The sequence below is a fragment of the Rhinoraja longicauda genome, unplaced genomic scaffold, assembly GCF_053455715.1.
Source record: "Rhinoraja longicauda isolate Sanriku21f unplaced genomic scaffold, sRhiLon1.1 Scf000399, whole genome shotgun sequence".
Taxonomy (NCBI): Eukaryota; Metazoa; Chordata; class Chondrichthyes; order Rajiformes; family Arhynchobatidae; genus Rhinoraja; species Rhinoraja longicauda.
The window spans coordinates 47,501-55,000 of NW_027601616.1; positions in this window are offsets into that span (position 1 = coordinate 47,501).

Sequence of the window (7,500 nt, forward strand, 5' to 3'; positions counted from 1 at the left end):
GGAGCGTGGGGAATTGTTAGCGGCGGCGTCGTTGTGCTGGGGGTGACGCTGCCTGCCTGCCTGCCTGCTCCTTTGGTTCACGATGTCCCCGCCGAAGGCGGCGAGCTTTAAAGCGCTGCAGCTCGAGCGCACAAGGTGCGCGGGGAATTGTTAGCGGCGCCGTGGTTGTGGTGGCGGTGACCATGGCTGCCTGCTCCTTTGGTTCACGATGTCCCCGCCGAAGGCGGCGAACTTTAAAGTACTGCAGCTCGAGCGCACAAGGTGCGCGGGGAATTGTTAGCGGCGCCGTGGTTGTGCTGGCGGTGACCATGGCTGCCTGCTCCTTTGGTTCACGATGTCCCCGCCGAAGGCGGCGTACTTTAAAGTACTGCAGCTCGAGCGCACAAGGTGCGCGGGGAATTGTTAGCGGCGCCGTGCTTGTGCTGGCGGTGACCATGGCTGCCTGCTCCTTTGGTTCACGATGTCCCCGCCGAAGGCGGCGTACTTTAAAGTACTGCAGCTCGAGCGCACAAGGTGCGCGGGGAATTGTTAGCGGCGCCGTGGTTGTGCTGGCGGTGACCATGGCTGCCTGCTCCTTTGGTTCACGATGTCCCCGCCGAAGGCGGCGTACTTTAAAGTACTGCAGCTCGAGCGCACAAGGTGCGCGGGGAATTGTTAGCGGCGCCGTGCTTGTGCTGGCGGTGACCATGGCTGCCTGCTCCTTTGGTTCACGATGTCCCCGCCGAAGGCGGCGTACTTTAAAGTACTGCAGCTCGAGCGCACAAGGTGCGCGTGGAATTGTTAGCGGCGCCGTGGTTGTGCTGGCGGTGACCATGGCTGCCTGCTCCTTTGGTTCACGATGTCCCCGCCGAAGGCGGCGTACTTTAAAGTACTGCAGCTCGAGCGCACAAGGTGCGCGGGGAATTGTTAGCGGCGCCGTCGTTGTGCTGGCGGTGACCATGGCTGCCTGCTCCTTTGGTTCACGATGTCCCCGCCGAAGGCGGCGTACTTTAAAGTGCTGCAGCTCGAGCGCACAAGGTGCGCGGGGAATTGTTAGCGGCGCCGTGGTTGTGCTGGCGGTGACCATGGCTGCCTGCTCCTTTGGTTCACGATGTCCCCGCCGAAGGCGGCGTACTTTAAAGTACTGCAGCTCGAGCGCACAAGGTGCGCGGGGAATTGTTAGCGGCGCCGTGGTTGTGCTGGCGGTGACCATGGCTGCCTGCTCCTTTGGTTCACGATGTCCCCGCCGAAGGCGGCGTACTTTAAAGTACTGCAGCTCGAGCGCACAAGGTGCGCGGGGAATTGTTAGCGGCGCCGTGCTTGTGCTGGCGGTGACCATGGCTGCCTGCTCCTTTGGTTCACGATGTCCCCGCCGAAGGCGGCGTACTTTAAAGTACTGCAGCTCGAGCGCACAAGGTGCGCGTGGAATTGTTAGCGGCGCCGTGGTTGTGCTGGCGGTGACCATGGCTGCCTGCTCCTTTGGTTCACGATGTCCCCGCCGAAGGCGGCGTACTTTAAAGTACTGCAGCTCGAGCGCACAAGGTGCGCGGGGAATTGTTAGCGGCGCCGTCGTTGTGCTGGCGGTGACCATGGCTGCCTGCTCCTTTGGTTCACGATGTCCCCGCCGAAGGCGGCGTACTTTAAAGTGCTGCAGCTCGAGCGCACCATGTGCGTGGGGAATTGTTAGCGGGGGCGTCGTTGTGCTGGGGGCTGACTGTCCCTAGTGGGTATAGGATAATGTTAATGTACGGGGATCGCTGGGCGGCACGGACTTGGAGGGCCGAAAAGGCCTGTTTCCGGCTGTATGTGTATGATATGATATGATATGATGCCTGCCTGCTCATTTGGTTCATGATGTCCACGCGGCAGGCGGAATATTTTAAAAGCACTGTTCTGTACGAAGTGCACAATGTCCGTTGGGGAAATGCAGCTGGGGGTCGGTCGACCGGCTGACGACGCCTGCCTGCCGATTTGGTTCACGATGTCCCCGCCGAAGGCGGCATACTTGAAAGTACCGCCGTTCGCGGCGCGCAATTTGCGGGGGGAGGAATTGTTAGTGCACGTCTGTGTGCTAGGTGACGATGCTTGCCGACTTGGTTCATGCCGTCCACGCCGAAGACGGCGCCGTTTAAAGTACTGCCGCTCGAGGTGCACAATTTGCGGGGGAATTGTTAATGGGCGTCGGCGTGCTGGGTGACGATGTGGAGATGTGGAACGCCGAGCCAGATCTATCTTATTTGTTTGCTTGGCCCACTGGACTTTGCATGGGCTTTGCAACACTGTGTGCTAGGTTAAATCACGGCCAATAGAGTGAGTGTTTTTAATGATCCTGATCTGATAAGGGGACTAGAGGTAAAAGAGCCGTTAGGAGGCAGTGATCACAACACGATAAGTTTTACTCTGCAAATGGAAAGGTAGAAGGGAAAATCGGAAGTGTCTGTATTACAGTATAGCAAAGGGGATTACAGAGGCATGAGGCGGGAGCTGGCCAAAATTGACTGGAAGGAGGCCCTAGCAGGGAAGACGGTAGAACAGCAATGGCAGGTATTCCAGGGAATAATGCAGAGGGACTCTAAGGGGAGTAAGAGACACCTGTGGCTGACAAGGGAAGTCAGGGACAGCATAAAAATTAAGGAGAGGAGGTATAACATAGCAAAGAAGAGTGGGAAGACAGAGGATTGGGACTCTTTTAAAGAGCAACAAAAGTTAACTAAAGAGGCAATGCGGGGAGAAAAGATGAGGTGCGAGGGTAAACTAGCCAATAATATAAAGGAGGATAGCAAAAGTTTTTTTAGGTACGTGAAGAGGAAAAAAATAGTCAAGGCAAATGTGGGTCCCTTGAAGACAGAAACGGGGGAATTTATTATGGGGAACAAAGAAATGGCAGACGAGTTAAACCGTTACTTTGGGTCTGTCTTCACTGAGGAAGATACACACAATCTCCCAAATGTTCTAGGGGCCGGAGAACCTAGGGTGATGGAGGAACTGAAGGAAATCCACATTAGGCAGGAAATGGTTTTGGGTAGACTGATGGGACTGAAGGCTGATAAATCCCCAGGGCCTGATGGTCTGCATCCCAGGGTACCTAAGGAGGTGGCTCTAGAAATAGTGGAAGCATTGGAGATCATTTTTCAATGTTCTATATAGATTCAGGATCAGTTCCTGTGGATTGGAGGATAGCAAATGTTATCCCACTTTTTAAGAAGGGAGGGAGAGAGAAAACGGGTAATTATAGACCAGTTAGTCTGACATCAGTGGTGGGGAAGATGCTGGAGTCAATTAGAAAAGACGAAATTGCTGAGCATTTGGATAGCAGTAACAGGATCATTGCGAGTCAGCATGGATTTACGAAGGGGAAATCATGCTTGACAAATCTACTGGAATGTTTTGAGGATGTAACTAGGAAAATTGACAGGGGAGAGTCAGTGGACGTGGTGTACCTCGACTTTCAGAAAGCCTTCGACAAGCTCCCACATAGGAGATTAGTGGGCAAAATTAGGGCACGTGGTATTGGGGGTAGGGTACTGACATGGATAGAAAATTGGTTGACAGACGGAAAGCAAAGAGTGGGTATAAATGGGTCCCTCTCGGAATGGCAGGCAGTGACCAGTGGGGTACCGCAAGGTTCGGTGCTGGGACCCCAGCTATTTACGATATGCATTAATGACTTAGACGGAGGGATTAAAAGTACCATTAGCAAATTTGCAGATGATACTAAGCTGGAGGGTAGTGTGAATTGTGAGGAAGATGCAATAAGGCTGCAGGATGACTTGGACAGGTTGTGTGAGTGGGCGGATACATGGCAGATGCAGTTTAATGTAGATAAGTGCGAGGTTATTCACTTTGGAAGTAAGAGTAGAAAGGCAGATTATTGTCTGAATGGTGTCAAGTTAGGAGGAGGGGGAGTTCAACGAGATCTGGATGTCCTAGTGCATCAGTCAATGAAAGGAAGCATGCAGGTACAGCAGGCAGTGAAGAAAGCCAATGGAATGTTGGCCTTCGTAACCAGAGGAGTTGAGTATAGGAGCAAAGAGGTCCTTCTACAGTTGTAGCGGGCCCTGGTGAGACCGCACCTGGAGTACTGTGTGCAGTTTTGGTCTCCAAATTTGAGGAAGGATATTCTTGCTATGGAGGGCGTGCAGCGTAGGTTCACTAGGTTAATTCCCGGAATGGCGGGACGGTCGTATGTTGAAAGGCTGGAGCGATTGGGCTTGTATACACTGGTATTTAGAAGAATGAGGGGGGATCTTATTGAAACATATACGATAATTAGGGGATTGGACACATTAGAGGCAGGAAACATGTTCCCAATGTTGGGGGAGTCCAGAACAAGGGGCCACCGTTTAAGAATAAGGGGTAGGCCATTTAGAACGGAGATGAGGAAGAACCTTTTCAGTCAGAGAGTGGTGAAGGTGTGGAATTCTCTGCCTCAGAAGGCAGTGGAGGCCAGTTCGTTGGATGCTTTCAAGAGAGAGCTGGATAGAGCTCTTAAGGATAACGGAGTGAGGGGGTATGGGGAGAAGGCAGGAACGGGGTACTGATTGAGAGTGATCAGCCATGATCGCATTGAATGGCGGTGCTGGCTCGAAGGGCTGAATGGCCGACTCCTGCACCTATTGTCTATTGTCTATTGTCTATAATCAACCACTTTATTTTGCCCGTCTTTGTGACTCCTCTTTGACACGTCGATCACCGCTGAGGCTGTTTTACCTGTTTCCCCTATGTACCGTAAGGTACACTCCTTACATTGAACTGCATACACCCCATTATTTCGCTCACGGGTTATCCTCTGTGCTATCCAGTCTCTCCTGTCACCCTGTTCTATGTTTTTGTCTATTACCCAGTGGGAGCAGGCCCCATATTGACATTAATTTGTAACCCTACTGCTCCCCTCGTCTGCTGGTTTTATCACCATCTCATGTTTATCCCTCAGCTCTGCCGTGGTCTCCCTCTCTTTTTTTCTGGTGAGGTTCGGCCTATCCTTTGTCATGGGCATATCCCAGGCTGTTTTAGTAACGTTCTTTTAAAACGTGTCGTGTTTGTTTGGCTTTACCCACGTTCCAGCATTAGAGGCCAATTTTTGCAATGTTTCCTGGGTGGGATTTGCCGGTTTTACAAATGGTGTCACTATCTCACCCTGCTTCCTGATACCCTTATGGGGTCGGCTCTGTTCTTGCAGAACCCTCGGGTGGTGCAGAGTCTGGGCCTTGTTATCAATATCTTGCCCTGCTTCCCGATACCCTTGCGGGTTCGGCTCTGTTCTTGCAGATCCCTCAGGTGGTGCAGAGTCTGGGCGGCATCGTCACCCAGCACACCGACGCCCACTGAAAATTACCCACGCACAGTGCGCGCCTGGAGCGGCAGTAGTTCAAACTACCCCTACCCCTACCCCTACCCCTACCGCTACCCCTACCCCTACCCCTACCCCTAACCCTAACCCTAACCCTAACCCTAACCCTAACCCTAACCCTAACCCTAACCCTAACCCTAACCCTAACCCTAACCCTAACCCTAACCCTAACCCTAACCCTAACCCTAACCCTAACCCTAACCCTGACCCTAATGCAGGCAGAGTTATTTATAAAGTGGCCCAGACTCTGCACCACCTGAGGGTTTTGTAACAGAACCAACCCCATAAGGGTTTCAGGAAGCAGGGCAAGATATTGATAACAAGGCGCAGACTCTGCACCACCTCAGGGTTCTGCAAGAACAGAGCCGACCCCATAAGGGCATCAGGAATCAGGGCAAGATATTGATAAAATGGCCCAGACTCTGCACCACCTGAGGGTTCTGCAAGAACAGAGCCGACCCCATAAGGGCATCAGGAAGCAGGGCAAGATATTGGTAACAAGGCCCACGGGGAAGGCGGCATACTTTGGGGTTATTTTGTAGTGAGTTTTGAAGGCATGTGCTAGTGTTACGCATACCGAGGGCGCGCAAAGTTCGGCGCGCCCGGGCCAAAACGCCTCTGCTGGCCGCGGCCGAGTCGGCCGACGGATTGCCACGGACTTGCTTGACGACCTGTCACTCTCCGTGCATCGGTTGCACGCCCGGTTCGTCCTTTCCATTTGTTTCATGATGTACACGCGGCAGGCGGAATATTTTAAAAGCACTGTTCTGTTCGAAGTGCACAATGGCCGTTGGGGCAATGCAACTGGGGGTCGGTCGACCGGCTGACGACGCCTGCCTGCCGATTTGGTTCACGATGTCCCCGCCGAAGGCGGCATACTTGAAAGTACTGCCGTTCGCGGCGCGCAATTTGCAGGGGGGAGGAATTGTTAGTGGACGTCTGTGTGCTGGGTGACGATGCTTGCCGACTTGGTTCATGCCGTCCACGCCGAAGACGGCGCCGTTTAAAGTACTGCCGCTCGAGGTGCACAATTTGCGGGGGAATTGTTATTGGGCGTCGGCGTGCTGGGTGACGATGTGGAGATGAGGAACGCCGAGCCAGATCTATCTTATTTGTTTGCTTGGGCCACTGGACTTTGCATGGGCTTTGCATCATTGTGTGCTACGTTAAATCACGGCCAATTGAGTGAGTATTTTTTATTCAACCACTCTATTTTGCCCGTCTTTGTGACTCCTCTATGACACGCCGATCACCGCTGACGTGTTAATCTGCGTGTTAGGTATCTCGGGGGTCAGTTGGACGGACAGATGTGTAAGGGTTTTGTTCGGAAGGATCGTTGAGTGTAAACGGTGAACGGGGGTTAAAGGCCCTGAGGTTTCAATCCTCTAAAGAATGTAAAAGGTCTGACGCGTTAGCTAGCAGCTAATGAGGTGAACCTAGCAGCTAATGAGGCTCTCTCTCTCTCTCACGGCCCCGGGACTCCCTCCCTCCCTCCTCCCTCTTGGAACCCTCCCTGCGTGGGGGGGGGGGGGGCACGAAGAAAAAGAGGGTATAAGAAGAATCCAGTGGAAGGAGTAGGGACTGGGGGCGAGGTCAGACAGCCTATCCGGCTAATAAAGCATCATGAGGTTAGGTATAAACTCTGATGACTGCATAAACTCGCCCCTAATGGGGGGGGGGGGGGGGGGGGGGCACTCTCTCCCCCACCCCTCTCTCCCCAGTGCCACTCCCTCCGACCCCCCCCCCACTCTCTTCGTGTCGCTGGGCCCGCCCGGCACGGCCCCGAGGATCACTCCCCGCGCGGCAACGGGACACCGGGTCGCCGGGCCCGCAGGGTCGTCAGTCGGGCGGGGGGGGGAGGGTGGCCATGCCAGCAGCAGGAGAGGTTTCCAACGAACCCGCGACCGCAGCAGGACCGCCCGCGGCAGACATTTGGACCCAGCGGGTCCGTTCGGGATGGTTGCCGGGCCCGCAGCAGAGGTTTCCTTCCACCCAACGGGGGGGGGGGGGGGGGGGGGGGGGGCGGGGCTGCCCATCTTCCCGCTCGAAGCAACGGCCTCACCCTAACGGCCTCACCCTAACAACCCTCACCCTGACCCTAAACCGCTCGGTTCATGACTTCTCTCCGTTTGGTTCATGAATTCGCCATTTAGTTCACGACTTCTCCTGTT